Source organism: Bombyx mandarina, chromosome 03 (genome assembly GCF_030267445.1).
Source record: "Bombyx mandarina strain Sakado chromosome 03, ASM3026744v2".
Taxonomy (NCBI): Eukaryota; Metazoa; Arthropoda; class Insecta; order Lepidoptera; family Bombycidae; genus Bombyx; species Bombyx mandarina.
In genome coordinates, this window is record NC_143210.1 from 369,451 (window position 1) to 386,177 (window position 16,727).

A 16,727-nucleotide genomic window follows, 5' to 3' on the forward strand; every position below is an offset into this window, starting at 1 on the left:
GAATATATGTTTAGATATATACATATTTATGACAGTTTTCTTTCGTCTACTACATATTATAGTATTGTATTGTTAGGCCGGTAAGAGTAACGCCATCTATCGCCGATTAACCAAAACAGATATCAAAGGAACTAGTAACATCTAGAAACACACGCATCGAAGGTATTCTACTTGTGAGGAATGTTCTCAACGATTCCAGGGATTTCGTCTCGACTATAAAAGCGTTGCAGAGATGGCACGCAGTCAGTTAGTTAGTAATCGGAACTACTCGAAGCGAAATAGCGAACAGATCACCTGAAGCGAAGCGGAAGAAGTGAATTGAGAATTTTAAAGTGTTTGTTGAGTGTTTTAAGTGTTTTAAGTATTGAATAGAGTTTTTAATCTGTAGGTACTCCGGTAGAATTTTTATTTATTCCGAACCCCGGCGCGTAACAATACTCTGGCAATAGTAAGCGCGTACTTCACCGTGACCGTATGTATTACGGAACACATAGGAAGCGCGTGTATAGAAACGAAGAAATCTTTCATTTCTTATCTCCTAGACGACCACTCACAATATCAGAATCGGGGAGATGTGTCTTTGAGCCAAGTTAGCATCGTGACGTCATCCTATTGTTGTATCTTGAAAAAAGATTTTAGTGTCGCATTCTGAATTGTAGCCAACGAGAACGTCATTCTAGAGCATGGGACGCGGCGCCCTCAGGTTTGATACAAACGAGTTAGATTTTTTTTTTAGCTTAGATTGGTGGACGAACTCACAGCTCACCTGGTGTTAAGTGGTTACTGAAGCTCATAGACATCTACAACGTAAATGCGCCACCCACCTTGAGATATGAGTTCTAAGGTCTCCGTATAGTTACAACGGCTGCCCCATCCTTCAAACCGAAACGCATTACTGCTTCACGGCAGAAATAGGCAGGGTGGTGGTATCTGCCCGTGCGGACTTACAAGAGGTCCTACCACCAATAAAAGTGAATAATTGAAGTGTCAATTATATCGATGCGGCTTGTGGCTTGTGTTTGCTAGCCGTTAAACACATACGCATGTTTGCTTCACGGCAGAAACAGGCATGACGCAAGAGAAAGAGGCAATTTCGGAAAACATGCAATAACAACTAAATGTTAGTCGAAATTGATTTAACTACACTACTTCTTTCATTGCTGAGTTAAGTGAGTACAAATACGCAGACTTATGATTTTATTAGATATAGTTGTTTGAGTTGGAGAGCGAGCGAAGAGAACACATATAAACCGATATTAATATTAGTTCTTTGTGAATGATACTGGAGCCGCTGTTTGTCATAAGCATTTATTTCTATAACAAAAGTTTAATCAAATGAAACCCTGTTGTAGTCGAATAAGATTACAATACGTTCGAGCTGGGGGTGGGGTTATTTAGGACATATATTATATTACTTTTCCAACTTTTCATAATTTTTAATATATCGAAGGGTGGTTAAGCAACATTTCGTTGAATACGCGACATTTATCTTTAGGTATAATTAGGTACGTTTTATTTGGTATTATTAGTATCCACAGCTCGATATTTGTAACTGAATTTCAATTAAGTTTACTCTATTAAAATAGCTAAAGAAGTTTTTGTGTTACGATATTTTTTATCAAATGTTAAACTTTAAATGGGTCTCCTGTAGAGGTGCAAAAATGTCGCTTACTTAAAATAAATAGCCTTTCACCTTTCGATAATCGATAGTCATATCAAAACACTGGAGAAATTTATGATAAGTGATAAGGATCAGTTACAAAACTGGTACAATTTTGATCCGACTACGATGAGGGGTAAACAATAAGAACGCATTGAAACCCGGGACACTTGGTATAGTGTGTAGCCATCCAACCATACAACGAGAATGAGAGGCATGCTTTCCAAGCTAAGGGACGCTCAGACCCAACCCTTAACAGACTTTCAGGTTCCTCAAGGCAGCAGCTGATTTATAAACTACAATAAATTGTTGTAGTTGAACTAGTGACCTATTGCGCACCTCATCAACAGATATATTGTTAGTCTTGATAACAAGAAGACCTTCGATAGGGTCTGGAAAGCTTTTCGTCAAAGCTATCCTAGTACAAAGACTCTGACGGAGGAAGAAGCTCGTCCACTATCGAACGTTTGATGTCACTTAGTGTCACTGTCACTTAGTGTCACTGTGCCTTTATAACCGGCACTCGACAAAGCCCCTGAAATATAAACAAAAGCTCAGCGAAAATATCTTCACGAAGCGTTTACTCAAAGTTTTTGAATAATTTCGTTTATTTAAAATTTCAATCTCTTTTGTTGGACTTCTTTGTGTTATTTGTATCTCGTTGAATAATAATATGTGCTTTTTTATTTTTTTGGGTTTTTACTTTTCAAACGGGATTGAAGCTTTGAGGAGGCTATCAGTAGTGTCAAGTATCAAGTTGCGTGTCAACGTTTTCAAGCCGTGTAGTTGGCGGAATGGTTTCGAAGCGCAGTTGCTTGAATTGAAATTTTATTGTTAGTACATAGATTTTACCCAGTTCTTTAAAATTTAATTAAATTGACTGACTGTGTTGAATTGTGCGTCTTGTGAGCTCTTAATTATCCAATAAAACTGTAATTTTGAACACAATGTCTTCCCAGGTAACCGTTGAATCGTGTCCATCATTCCTTCCATCCATCTAAGATACTAGAAGTACGTCACGAATGTATATTTCTGCCGCGAAGCATGAATGCGTTTCGGTTTGAAAGGCGGAGCAGTCGGTGTACTGTTAATAGTGAGACCTTACTACTCATGTCTCAAGGTGGGTGGCGGCATTTACGTTGTAGATATATGGACTCGTGGGTCGTGAGCTCGTTCACCTAAGCCACAAAAAAATTATTACCAAAAAAAACCTAAAGCTAGCTGCTTAATTCACATTTGGCTATGGCCCATTTACTGTCAGTAACGATGATGCGTTAAATTATAAAATTCAATAAGATTATCGTAACAAAAAATAAATCGTGATCTTTTCACAACTCAAAATTTCTTGCAAAATAATTCCGGCTCGCCTCCACTTAACCCATTAACGAAGAACAGTATTAATATAGTATAATTATTACGATATTTTGGCTACATTTTTATGAGAAGTGAAGCCAGCTGGGCTTTTATTAAACTCTAATGAGAAACGGAGCCTCGCGCATAATTTACATGAGAGCACAGACCTACAAACGTTCAAGACATGAACGATCATATTATGATACATTCAAAAAAGTTATGTGGACAGCGGCTGTTTGCTTTGGTGTTGCTTCTGGCATATAATTGAGGGAATGATATGATTTAATCAAACATTGGAGTGGTTAGTTGTTAGATCAAAGCTTATAGAGCCCATAGAGCCAAACGTGGTAAAGGTGTCTTATACTATAACTCCAAAGGCCAGTAGGTATATGCTTAAGGAGTAGAGTAACTTAGTAACTCAAGTTGCATGAAAGTAGTGGTCCCCATGTATTCGACTGTGCTTAAAGAGTTGCAGTTTTAAAGAGCCCCATTTAATTCTGTGTCTTTAAAAAAATTATTTCTCGCACACTTCTGTTCGCTTCAACGTCTGCCCAACGAAAGGTTAATAAGTGAGGAATCCGCGCTATCCGAGGATTTACGATTGCGTTAAGCATTATCACTTCTAACGCGGCTCGATGTATCTTCACGACTCTTTATGGCTCCTAGGGTTGAACAGACCTATTGAGTTTGGAAATTAATGTTATCTCTCGCAATCATAGCAACGGGTTTATGTTTCAGTTCATCTGGATGTTGCAAATTTAATTCAGAAATCACGAAAATTTTAGCATTTTTTTGTCCTTCTTCTTCATTATTTATTCTCCAGTCATTTTGAATCGTTAATTAAATTTTATGGAATTAAATATAAATTAATTAGTTATTATTATTGAAGTGAAACTTCTTTAGGCTCGCATGACTTGGGGAATAAGCTGGTGAATGTGTGACGAGAGCGTTACGAAAAGTGTAATCGGGTGAGGCGAACGGAAGTTGAGAGGGAGATAGAAGTTGGTGGATAGAAAGAGAGAGTTACGTTTAGTATATTTTTGCTTAGATGGGTGGACGATCTCACGGCCCACCTAGTGTTAAATGCTTACGGAAGGCCATAGACATCACAGATACCTAACGACTGGCTGCTGGTCGCTCCTGTCAATTGTGCCTGTGCTTCATCGCCGTTTTATTCCGGATTGTTGAGAACCAAGCAATCTTCTCAAATATAACTCAACGTTAAAGTTGAGACATCACCACACTCTCCTCTTTCTCTCTCACGTTGTATGATAACAATCGAATTAAAGATACTCCAGTATCAAGTTGATTTACAACATTTTGAATACCCAAGGTCAAGTGTTTTTTATTCGAGTCGTTACGACTCTACCATCGCCTCGGAATGCTATAAAAAAATTCGGCACAAAACTTAGGGCATGCTTTTTAGGCAAGTGGCGGGTTTTCGTCACATTAAATCAAAACAAGCACGACACGAACTAGATCAGATTTACATCACTCAGCACCGACCAAAGATTTTCTCAGTGCTGTTGCTGTGCGAATATAATTTGAATTCCACTAAACGGGCTTTCGTGATAACAAAATACTGATGATGAGAAACATTTATAAAGTCGCACTACAGAATGCTTTAGTTCAAAGAACTACGTATTATTATAAGCATGATAATTATGATACTCAAAAACATCATACTATGTAGTATATGCGTTTACTGTATATTATATTATATGATCTCAACGTAGGTATGTATTATTGTGATCCTTCGTTGTGATATAGTTAGTTGAACGAGCTCCTGCGTCCCACCGACGGCAGAGATGTATACACTCTGAAACATTACAGTTGTTATTTCTGTCCAAATGAAGTACATCGTGTAAATTAAACCGGAGAATTCATTTATCGGGGTAACCGCCGCGTTCTCGACTAATTCTATAGCTTGAGTTACAACAATTTCTTAAAGAAGTCTTCACACTGCGAATCTATTTTGCACGATTTGTAAATAATGCTTAAATGAGTGAAATAGTCAACGGCCCACCTTTTAATAAGCGGTTACCAGAGTTACCTACACTACAGAGTACCTACACTTTGAGACACAAAGTCGAAGCGCCAATTGAATTGTGTAAAGGTCATCCCGACTGGTACGAATCGCGGCTTCGCGGCAAATATGAGAAGAATGGTGGTACCTACTTGTGCAGGATTCCACTATGTTAACCCTATAACCATAAATGGGCCCTGTGCGACTTCCTCACGTAGCGCTTAGAATATCATAACATAATTCATCGGTCGCGCGACAGTTTTGATGTAGCGTGCGGGTGTCCTTACTTCGACGCGGAGGGCTGGGTCGCCGCGGCTTGTAATTCGCTAAACATTATTTAATCCGGGACACAAATTTGCTTAGAAACGAGGTGTCTCTAATAGACGGCTCGGCGTACTCTATGTAATAACACAGGTTAGGCCTAGGCCACACTACGGTATTTTCAAGGGAGCGGTTAACCGCTATTACCGCAAAACCGATCAAGACGCACACTACAATAATTATTAACAGCGAATTCCTCCGCGATTTTCACAGTTTGAAGATGGATTTCAAAAGAGCAGTACGTATTGTTGCTCTGGTACTAAGAAATAGAAAAAAAGAACGTCAACCAAAATTTCACATATGTTGGCTCCATCCACTTACTAGCCGTAGATTTAATTTTGAGAAAGGTTTCTTTCATAAGAAATATCAAGATTTAAGAAAATACCCAGAGAAATTTTTCAATTACTTTCGGATGTCAGTAGCCAGCTTCGATAAAATTCTGCTTGATATGCGTCCATACACCAACTTCGTGGATACAAATATTTCGCAAATTTATTTTACATTTCTTAAAAAACCGCTCGCGGCTTTGCATAGTGCATGCACGCACACCTAGTTTATTTATTTGGGAAACAAACAGTACAATACAAACATATAATATTTAAAAAAATAGCTATGTTCATAAAATAGCTAGTCATAAAATAGCTAGCTAAAATAGCTAGCTAAAATAGCTAGTTCTATGGATTACAAATTTTGCTGCAGTTTTTTTCCGCGATAATTTTGTAACATTTCGCGGTTTAAAAATCAGTCGCGGGAAAGAACCGCAAGTGCGGCCGCTTGTATTCGTTTTCCTATATCATAAACTCTAACAGCTTTAAACCGCTGCGGCTTAACCGCGGTGCGGCCTGGGCCTTACTCTATAGAAGTCTTCGTGGCGCCGAGGTATGCGCGCGGTCGCAGGTTCAAGTCTTGTGCAATGACAATGGCACAGCCTTTCAGTAAATACGTTAAACATAATATTGAAAACTTTTTTTTTCTTAATATTTTATTCAGCAATTAAACAGAAGCCTACCTTTTTTACATATTTTATCTTATTCTTTGTTTGTAAGCCGATTGTGCGCTGACAGACATTATTATGAGAGATGATATTATTAATTTTTGTTACAATCGCAATGTCCCATTTGTTGTTTCGCTGGGAACTGATTCAGTTTACATATTGTACTTTCTTGTTAATGCTTCCTTTGTTAACACTGAACCACAAGTCAATACGCTTTTTACATCGTGTAATGATATTGAACCAGTTTTTTTTTTATGTAGTATCTCAGCCACATAATAAAACAAGTTATAGTTTAAGTATACATTTTTTATGTTAAACTATTCCAATTAATCGACTTGTCACCATACTGGGTTGCTGGGTTTGCTATCCAGTAATGCTTTGATGATACGCATGTAGGAAGGAGTATATTACTAGCACGATAAGCTGCTGACTCTAAGAACCCGTTAGAAGCCCTCATGTTGTACTCATGTTGCGATGTCTGTGGATTTACATAATCAAATAACAACAGATTCTTTTCTTCCATTTAACTTGGACATTAACTGAATGTATGTCGATAAAGAAACGAAAGGGGTTCAAGCCTAAAGAACTAAAGTGCACCTTTCAGCCAATATTTCCGAAAGGATCAAAGCATTACTTTAATCAAAACAATACATATTTATCAGCTCTTGTATAGTGTACACGCATACACGAGTCCAAACAACTCAACTCCAAAACCTTCACCAAAGAAAAACCATCCCTACCCTGCTAGGTACAGAGTAGATCACAGGCTGATGTAATCTCGATATTTGGAGGCAGTAAATATTTATATGGGTTTTTTTCATGGCAGGGATGCGTGCTGGCTTAATGGAATCTTAAGCGGGGGTTGGTTCAACCCTATTGGTATGAATAATAATGGTAGAATTGCGGGATGTAATGCTTAGGTGTGGATAAGTAGCGTGTGATCTGATTGTGAAGTCATATAATATTTTTGAGACGTATTTTCAGGTTCTCTGTCCTGGCTGACAGTCGGCGGAAGACCCTTGAAAGCCGTTGGCAAATTTGAGATATCGTGTTCTTTTCTTAAGACTTTTTTATTATTTTTTATTTAAGCAAGATGGATGGATGAGCTCACAGCCCACCTGGTGTTAAGTGGTTACTGGAGCCCAGAGACATCTACAACGTAAATGCGCCACCCAACTTGAGATATAAGTTCTAAGGTCTCAGTATAGTTACAACGGCTGCCCCAACCTTCAAACCAAAACGCATTACTGCTTCACGGCTGAAATAAGCAGGGCGGTGGTACTCGCGTGGTACCCGCGCGGACTCACAAGAGGTCCTATAGTAAATGTATTTCTGTAGGTGGGAAGAAAAGTATTTGGTATAACTGATACTAACTGGCCACCGACCGAATTGTAATGGAAATTCCGCCGCACAACTTAAAACTTAACCCCAATCTAAATGGTACCGTCTCCTCTACTTGCATATGCTTAAGTGCCTCTATCTATATAGCTTGGTCTTTATCCGCATAAAAGTGTTATATTTCAATTCTATTTCCGTCTGAAGATTTTCTTTAAAGCGTATTTTGAAATTTGCACAATGACACCCCTTGACAAGAGCGCGGAGGACTCGCGACATGATGAGAGCACCGAGAATGATATCGCCATATCTATAACATGCCGTACACACGGACTTCGCGTTCGGATAGCAAAATGTTTTTCTTATGCTAGCCTAAATTAAAAAACCAGAGACTCGTTATTGGCAATACTATGATAATGCTTTTTTTTTTTTTTTTTTTTTTTTTTTATGATTGAAAGTTTACTGGTGGCCCGAAGGCCTTTCCAGTTTCACCAGGACAGGTGGGCGAGCAAAGGCTCAGCCAAGAGGGGTGGGATTTGCTAACAACTGCCCGAGCGCCTCCGAAGGAGACCTAACAACTCAAGAGCAATTGTTTCGCGAATGAATCTACTACCGGATCGGAATCGCGACCCGCTGAGAAGATCCGGCGAGAAACTCAGCGGGCTGATGCATGGGTTAGGTTGCACGTCGACCTCTTTGTCGAGTTCGACGAGTACGGTTACCGGGGTCCCTAAGCCTGCCCCTAGTATTAGAGCTGAAGGCATCTAATGCAAAGGTTATTGGATCTGATGGATCCGTAAGGACGTGTCTAGGGCGTCGACGGTGACTGGCTCCTGCATGATCAGGATTCGGAGAGTAGTCAGCGGCGGCAACGATAAGGCGATTATCATGACGCATAGCCTTATCGAAGTATCGTTCCGACGCTGACTTCATGTATTTCCGAATTGATTCGAGGCCCAGGTTGTCGTGTAGGTCAACGTTCCTCACGAACCACGGAGCGCCGACAGCTAACCTGCAAAAGCGGGATTGTAGGGATTGGAGGGTGTCTATGTGTGTGCGGGCCGCGTGAGCGAACACCACACTCGCGTAAGTCATGACGGGCCTTATGCAAGTTTTGTAAAGTGTCACCTTGTTCCGAAGGGACATTTTACTCCGCTTACAGATCATGGGGTAGAGTCTACCGAGAATAAACGCGGCACGGTCACGGACTGATTTTATATGCGGGTGGAATGTCATCGATGCATCCAGGGTAACGCCCAGGTACTTGACCTTCCTGGCCCAGGGTATGGGTTGTCTAAAGAGAGTAATCGGGGGTGTGAGATTCCTCCTCCTAATCCGGGAGGAAATCCGTGTGGAGCTTCCCCTCTGAAATAGCACCGCAGTACTTTTCGCTGGGTTGATGTCTATGCGCCATTTTCGGAACCACTGTCCTAGGGCTAGGGCTGCGCTCTGAAGCTTCTTCGCGATTAGGGACTTATTTCTACTAGAATAGTAAACAGTCGTGTCGTCGGCGAATAAAGCTAAATGGGTCGGCGGCGACCGGGGAATATCGTTGACGAATAAGCTAAATAGGAGGGGTGAGAGGACAGAGCCTTGCGGGACTCCAGCTGTGAGAGGTCGTGGGGAGGAGCGGGTTCCCTCGACTCGATATCGAAAAGAGCGGTTCGACAAGAAGTCCCGTATGATGAGCACGAGACTATCCGGCACGCCCATGTTGAATAGTTTGAAAATCAAACCATTGTGCCAGACTTTGTCGAACGCTTTTGCGACGTCGAAGAAGAGAGCTCCCGTGTATAACGGTTTTGGTCGATTAAGTCCCACAAGAATGTGCTCCGTGAGGCGGTGCACCTGTTGAACGCATGAGTGATTTGTACGGAATCCGAATTGTTCATCGATGAGAATGCCCTTGGATGAGACGAAATCTCTGAGGCGCTTGTAGAGCAGACGCTCATACAGTTTGCCTAGAGACATGAGGAGGCTAATCGGGCGGTAGCTCGTCGGATGATTTTTTGGTTTACCGGGTTTATGTATGCCGATAACGTCCGCTTCTTTCCACACCGCGGGAAAGATACAGTTCGCCATAGCGGCATTGAAAATAGATGCCAACATCACGATGAGTTGGACGGGTAGAAGTTTAATAACGCGGTTAGATATACCGTCGGAACCGGGAGCCTTGCGAGGACGTAGGTCTTTGATCAAGTCTTTAACTTCCATCGGGGTGACGGGTGGTAACGCATCCGAGGGTGGCAAGGAGGCTCTGCGTTCTACCTCACTGTCTACTAATTCTACATGAACAGGGTCCACGGATTGAGTGCTGGGCGTGCACTGGGTTTGCAATGTATCGGCCAGCAGCTCTGCTTTTTCGTCATCATCAAAGGCCGCGAGTCGGCCTGAGGGGCCTACGAGGGGGGCATAGTTACTACCGTATCCGATTTGAGAGTACGAGCTAAGCGGTAGTAAGACCTTTGGGAGGGCGCGAGTCCTTCTAAGAAATCAGACCATCTGGTATCTCGGACTTCGGCGATGCGAGACTTTACGTCGCGTTGTAGGGCACGCATTCGAATACGATTTTCCGCGGTAGGATACCTGTCGTAGGCGCGTATCGAGGCGTTCTTAGCTCTAAGGAGTTCCCTAATATCGTCGGACAATTTGAAGCGGTGAAGGAAGTCCTCCGCTACAACTTGTTTCGATGACCTATCTAATGTCGAGGTGATGTGTGATGTTAAGATGTCTATGGCTTCAGCGGTATCCTGAGGAGACGGGGTAGAGTCCGGGTTAAACGGGAGCGATGGTGGATCAGATTCAGCCAGGCTGATGCCCAGCGTGTGCCAATCCACCACAGTCCTCGTGACGGGAACGGAATCGGGAGCGCGACCGAGCTTCATGACGACGGGACGGTGGTCTGAATCTAACTCTGAAACTACTTCGATCGAGTGTAAGCGCAGAGTTACGTTTTTTAATAACGCTATGTCGAGTATATCCGGGCGATGCGCGATATTTAGCGGGTAGTGAGTCGGGGTTAACGGAGCGACGATATCGAAGGCGAGATCATCGACTAACGCGTCAAGCCGCCTGCCATTCGGGGTTGTGGTGTGTGAGTTCCACCTGATGTGTTTACAATTTAGGTCGCCCGCCAGAATGACAGAGCTCCCCATACCGAGCAGCGCCTCAATATCACTGCTTAGAACGATCTTATCCGGTGGAAGATAAACGGACGCGATAACGATCGGCGCGTGTCCCGTCAGTGAGATTCGGCACACTGATGCTTCGATATTAGCGAGCGCGGGAGGATCGAGCGGGACGCAATGCAGGGCTCTTCTATAGTAAATAACGGTACCACCACCACGGGCAGAGAGCCTGTCGTTCCTGACCATGTTATAGTTCGCGATTTTAGGGTCACGGCGCGCGGGCTTAAGTAGGGTCTCCTGCACTAAGAAAATGTCAATTTGATGGTCACGCAAAAAATCACAAACCTGATCACGTTGATTTGCGAGACCGTAAGCGTTAAAAAATCCTATTGTTACGGATAAGGGTTTTATTCTACTAATGTACGCCATTGATTACCGGCGGAGTGAGGGGAGGACGTACGTATTTAACGACGCGTATACGTCAGCGTATTCTTGCACAACGGCGATAAAATGTTGTGCAGTGGAGGCGGCGCGAATGGCGTCACCCAAAGCGTTAACACGCTCAAAGTTGATCGACTGAAAAAAGTCGATCGCTAGAGCGAGATTTTCGGACGCGGTCGGAGGGCAGGTCGCGGGGAGGGACGTATCGCGGGGGTGGGACGAGTCGCGGGGGAGAGAGTTGTAGCCGTGTTCGTGTACGGCAACGGTTTAGCCCAAGCCGAGACGCTGGGCACCGACGCCGGCACGAAAGCAGGCTTAGCCTTCGGCACAGAGGGTACCGTGGCTTTGATGTCTGGGCCGGAAGCTCGGAGGCGGTTTTGACGGGCGACGCGGCGATTTATTTTTGGAGCTCGGGGGCATCCACGGTAGTTCGCGGGGTGACCTTGTGTTCGGCACAGGACACAGCTAGGCGGTTCCGTCGCGGTTTTTTGGTCGCGAGCGCAGAGGGCCGTGGCGTGATCGCCCAAACACTTAACACATCGGGGGCGCGCGTGACAGTTACGGGAAGAGTGCCCGTACAGTTGGCAGTTATGGCACTGACTAGGAGTGCCTTTTTTATGGGGGACTTCGACGGCAATACCGGAGAGCCTACAGACGGTTCGAATGTTAAAAATTTGCTTACCCTCGGGGGTAGGCTGGAGGGCGACTAAAACCATATTGTATGGCTCCCTACCGCGGCCGGTGTGCATGCGGTGCACGGAATTTACTGGTAGGCCTTGTTCTATCAGATCTGCCTTGACGAGATCGGCATCTAGCTCCTTCGGGATTCCACGTATGACAACGCGGAGTTCGCGCTCCTCCTGGAGCGTATAAGTGTGGAAACTTATACGCTCCTTTCGGAGGTAACTTGAGAGGGCCCTATGGTCGTCGGGTGTCGTTACTTTTATTTGAATCCCGTTGGCGAGATTACGGGCGCTGGCAAAATTAATATTTTTGGCCTTAAGGGCCAGGGAAACTCGGTCCCAAGCTGCCTTCTCTTGAAGGATAACCGGGGGAGGGGTCTGAGTTTTAGATTGCGCCACCGGTCGCGGCGACGGAGTGGCACGGGCTGGAGGCGCAACGGGAGTCTGAGGGCGGGGGCGCGACGCGTTCGCGGCTTTGCTAATTTTAGCGGCCGCGAGAGCTCGAGACTCCGCGGCACGCTTCTTACCCTTTTGTACCAGGGTGAATCCATCCGTCGATGAGGCGGGGGCGAGGTCGACCTCCATCTCCGAGTCAGAGTCGGAGGACGAGGAGGCGGGCGCAGGTGACCTACAAGCAGGAGTTTTGGAGGGCGCGACGGAGGCCGCGGATGATCGCGCTGCTGGAACGGTGGCCACGGCGGACGACGCAGTAGTTTTACTCGCCAGTATAGGCGACGCGGGAACGGCAGGCACGACGGAGGCTGCGGTGCTCGATGTAGACGCTTTGCACGCAGGTACAGGCGACGCAGGAGCAGCGAGCACGGCGGAGTCTTCGAGAGAGCTCGCAGTGTGATTGGCCTTGAAAGCCAGAAACTCTGAGGCGAGCTGTGGGTGACGAAGTCGGAGGAATTCCACGAATACAGCGTCCATGATCGCTGAGTACCCAGGTGGGGCGGTCCCGGGTCTTGAAAACACTCGCCTTGCGGCGAGGCCCCAACTTCTCGGACCTGAGCGGTTCTATTGAACACAGGTGGCAATGCGGCGCGATTACTACAGGACAAAGAAAAAGCACAACAAAACAGAAATTACAAAAAGAAGCAAAACAAATAAATACTTGCAGGAAAACACTTTGTCGGCAAATGTTCCACGAACACAAAAATAACTAAAACAAAACAAATAAAAGCTTCCAGGAAACACACTTGGTCGGCAGATGTATCACAAACACAGGCCGCGCGAACAATGGCCGGGCTAACAAAAGCCGGGCTAACAAAAGCCGGGCGAACAAAGACCGGGCGATCGAGTGGACGATGAGCACGTCCGCACGTGACGGGTGCCTCTATCGGAATGAATGATAATGCTTTGCTAGTTTTGGGGTTATATACGACAAACGGAAAGATCTTCCACCAAGCGGGTGATATTGCTCGGTAGACCGACGGTCCCAATGTTGTTGTTCGGTACTTGTATATATGCGCTTTATCTTGAAAATGTCGTAAGCGAGATTCAGGCATCTGTCAATTATCTTGCGTTGTATGATGGCTACCCGCCACATCACTCCTGTGGGACGACTGTTAATGACGATATTCCTACACTAGTAACCAGTGGGCGACATCCTTAAATGTTATAAGGTAACTAAACATTACTATGAACAAAAAATTTAAATAAATTGAACTTGAAGCTTGTACAACAGATACAAACAGATGTGTTGTGGAGGGGTGGCAAAAATACACCGTATATCAGACAGGAGAGTACAAATCCGATTCCCAACGACATTAACTGCCGGTCATTTCATATTAGGGCTGAACGTACCGTGGCGGCAACTGTGAAGATTATTCAATTTTAATACTCTTCTTATAACATTTTAATAAATACTAGTGGTCCCCTGGTAGTCGAAATTCGATTATGATTAATTGAAATTATAATTTCTAGGTACACTATCATAATTCTATTTTCAGAGACTATTGTACTTCTATACTGGTTACTGGTGGTAGGACATCTTGTGAGTCCGCGCGGATGGGTACCACCACCCTGCCTATTTCTGCCGTGAAGCAGTAATGCGTTTCGCTTTGAAAGGTGGGGCAGCCGTTGTAACTATACTTGAGACCTTAGAACTTGTATCTCAAGGTGGGTGGCGCATTTACGTTGTGGATGTCTATGGGCTCCAGTAACCACTTAACACCAGGTGGGCTGTGAGCTCGTCCACCCATCAAAGCAATAAAAAAAAACACATATTTCGTCAAGACTACACTTGACAAATATTAATAAAGACAAATAATATTTAATCTATTCCCAATTTGACCATAGACTATAAGCGATAAGAAAATAGTATGCATGCGTGTGTGTGTCAAATACATGGTAGTGTGTAATGTTTTTTATTAATGATTTAGTGTATTTTTTATACATAACTAGCTGACCCGGCAGACTTCGTAGTGCCTCAATCGATGAATAAAAGACCTAAACTTTTATACATATAAAATAAACTTAAAACAAACAAAAGGAATCCGTCCGACGGGGGACACATCAAAGGAAAAACGAAATTGTTATTTTTATTTAATTCCGAGTATTTTCATATTTATCTACCTTTTAAACCTTCTCTGGACTTCCACAAATAATTCAAGATCAAAATTAGACAAATCGGTCCAGCCGTTCTCGAGTTTTACCGAGACTAACGAACAGCAATTCATTTATATATACTTTATATATAGATTTAAATAATTATTAACATTCTGCAATCCTTCTTTAAAATCTCTATAAGTGTGGGAAATTTCATACTCCTCCGTCCGCGCAATTTTTGTAAAAATGATCACGTATTCATAATATATAAATTTATTCCACTTTATTATTTATTGTTAGGTTGTTTGTATATACATTATTCTACGTTAAATTGCCACAAATTAGAATAAGATTATTAAAAACAACGAAAACTGTATTAGATTTGAAACTTGAATTCCACTATTGATTGGGCATTTCATGTTAAAATTACCTTAGCAAAATATTAAGTTCGATGTATTGTTACTCGTCGTTGGCGCTCGTGTGTGCTACGCTCACTTGTAGCAGGATGTGTTTTCACTGCGTCTTTGTGTCCTCCCTCCGAGAGTAACACCTGCACTCCACATGTCATTTCTTTACTACACTTTGTCTCCTCAGGAAACCTTATTTATGAATCGAAGTAATGGAAAAGGTTGCTACGGACATTCATATGTTTTTTTACTGTGTCAAGGGAATGGTGTATCAATGTTTTTGATTTTTTTCCTTCTATTTCACACATTATGTTAATGTCGCTAATTACAGTTGTATGATCGGTGGTTTTGTTTAAACCTGCTCTGTAGTCTACCTTTGTATCTAAAGGAAAAAGTCGATATCGAAGGTATTAGATGCAGCCTCCAAAGTACACACAGATTGTTTTAAGGTGTAATATAGGCGACGACTGGGGCCGCTCAATTTGCGTTGATTTCTTTATCCGGAACCGGCGGGCGTGACCGGACCAACATGAATCTGAATGAGGTGGTAAGGTCTCGGTTGTAATGATCGCGGTTTTGTAAAATCACTTTAACACGTTTGTATTAACGTGAGCTGTATCGATTCATGTAATGGAATCTTTCAACATAATTTTCACTAGTTTCATGAAGAATATATCCAATTAATCCGAAAATTGGCGCACGTATCAAACACTGATGGCAAGATAATTTTGACTAATATAATGTCCAGACCAGAATTAAATAGAAAACATAATGGTACCAGTTCATTGCCCTTTAATTTCACTTTAAGATCATATCTGCAATATTTATTTATTTATTTATATCTGTAAAAGAAGATGTAAAAGAAGAAGTAGCTCAATGCGTCTCACTAGAGAGGTGTTATGGGGTTGATATGATGGTACAGCTAGTTACCTTCTGATTAATTCAGAACGTACAGATTCAAATTGTAAGGTGATCGATATAATATGATTTACCGTTTTATTAGTATTAGTTAGTGTCCTGACTGCTGGGCGGCCGGTCGTGGGTTCGATTTCATCTTCAGGCAAAAGTAAAGAATTAACTGTGTACATTAGTCTATACTTTCTAGTTTGGGCCCGGTTTGTTTTGGTTTCATAAAAAACGCTAACACTATAGCCCCGTACTAAATATATCCCTTGGGCATTTATATTCGCGGATCCGCAGTAAGGGCTTAAATGACCTTTTTATCAGAGGTGAGTTCCGGCCACTATCTGACCCTTAAATCCATTAAAGTACTTTGAGTTTCGTCACAAGAACACGATTGACTTTTAATGTAAATATATTTCAGACACGGAATGACCGTACTCCTTGAGGTTTTGTCGTAGGCGTTATTAAAATACATTGGTGTTGACGTGACAGTCACTTTTCTCTCTCTCTCTATATATATCTCTCTCTGTCTCTTTCCCTTCCTAGCTATTCATCCCACATGGTGCTCCGGTCAGCTCTCCTCATTTTGCTTCTCCATTTTGCCCTCTCTTCAACACCATCGTCAGAAACATTGCATATCTTCTTTTCTTCAGCACTACATCTTTCCACCTTGTATTGGATCTTTCTCTTGGTCTCCAACCAAGGAGGTCGAGCTGCAGTGCCAATTTCCCGACATAGTCACGTAAAAAAGAGATTTACCTGACCATGCTCTTGCGAGCTCTTACGTGCTCTTCTGCATCTTGTCAGCGATATCACGTATGCCGAGGCTTCCTCCCACATACTCGTTGTAGATTTAATCGAGTCTATCGCGTGGCACATCCACCTCAGCATCTTCATTTCAGCAACCATTCATAAAAACTAGCCTG

The 16,727-nt window shown here is 43.0% G+C and overlaps 1 protein-coding gene across 4 annotated transcripts in view; it reads left to right on the forward strand.

Moving 5' to 3' along the window:
* The window catches only part of LOC149503226 (Ig-like and fibronectin type-III domain-containing protein 2), a 136,772-nt gene that overhangs the window by 96,498 nt on the left and 23,547 nt on the right, over positions 1 to 16,727 (forward strand). The window lies entirely within an intron of this gene.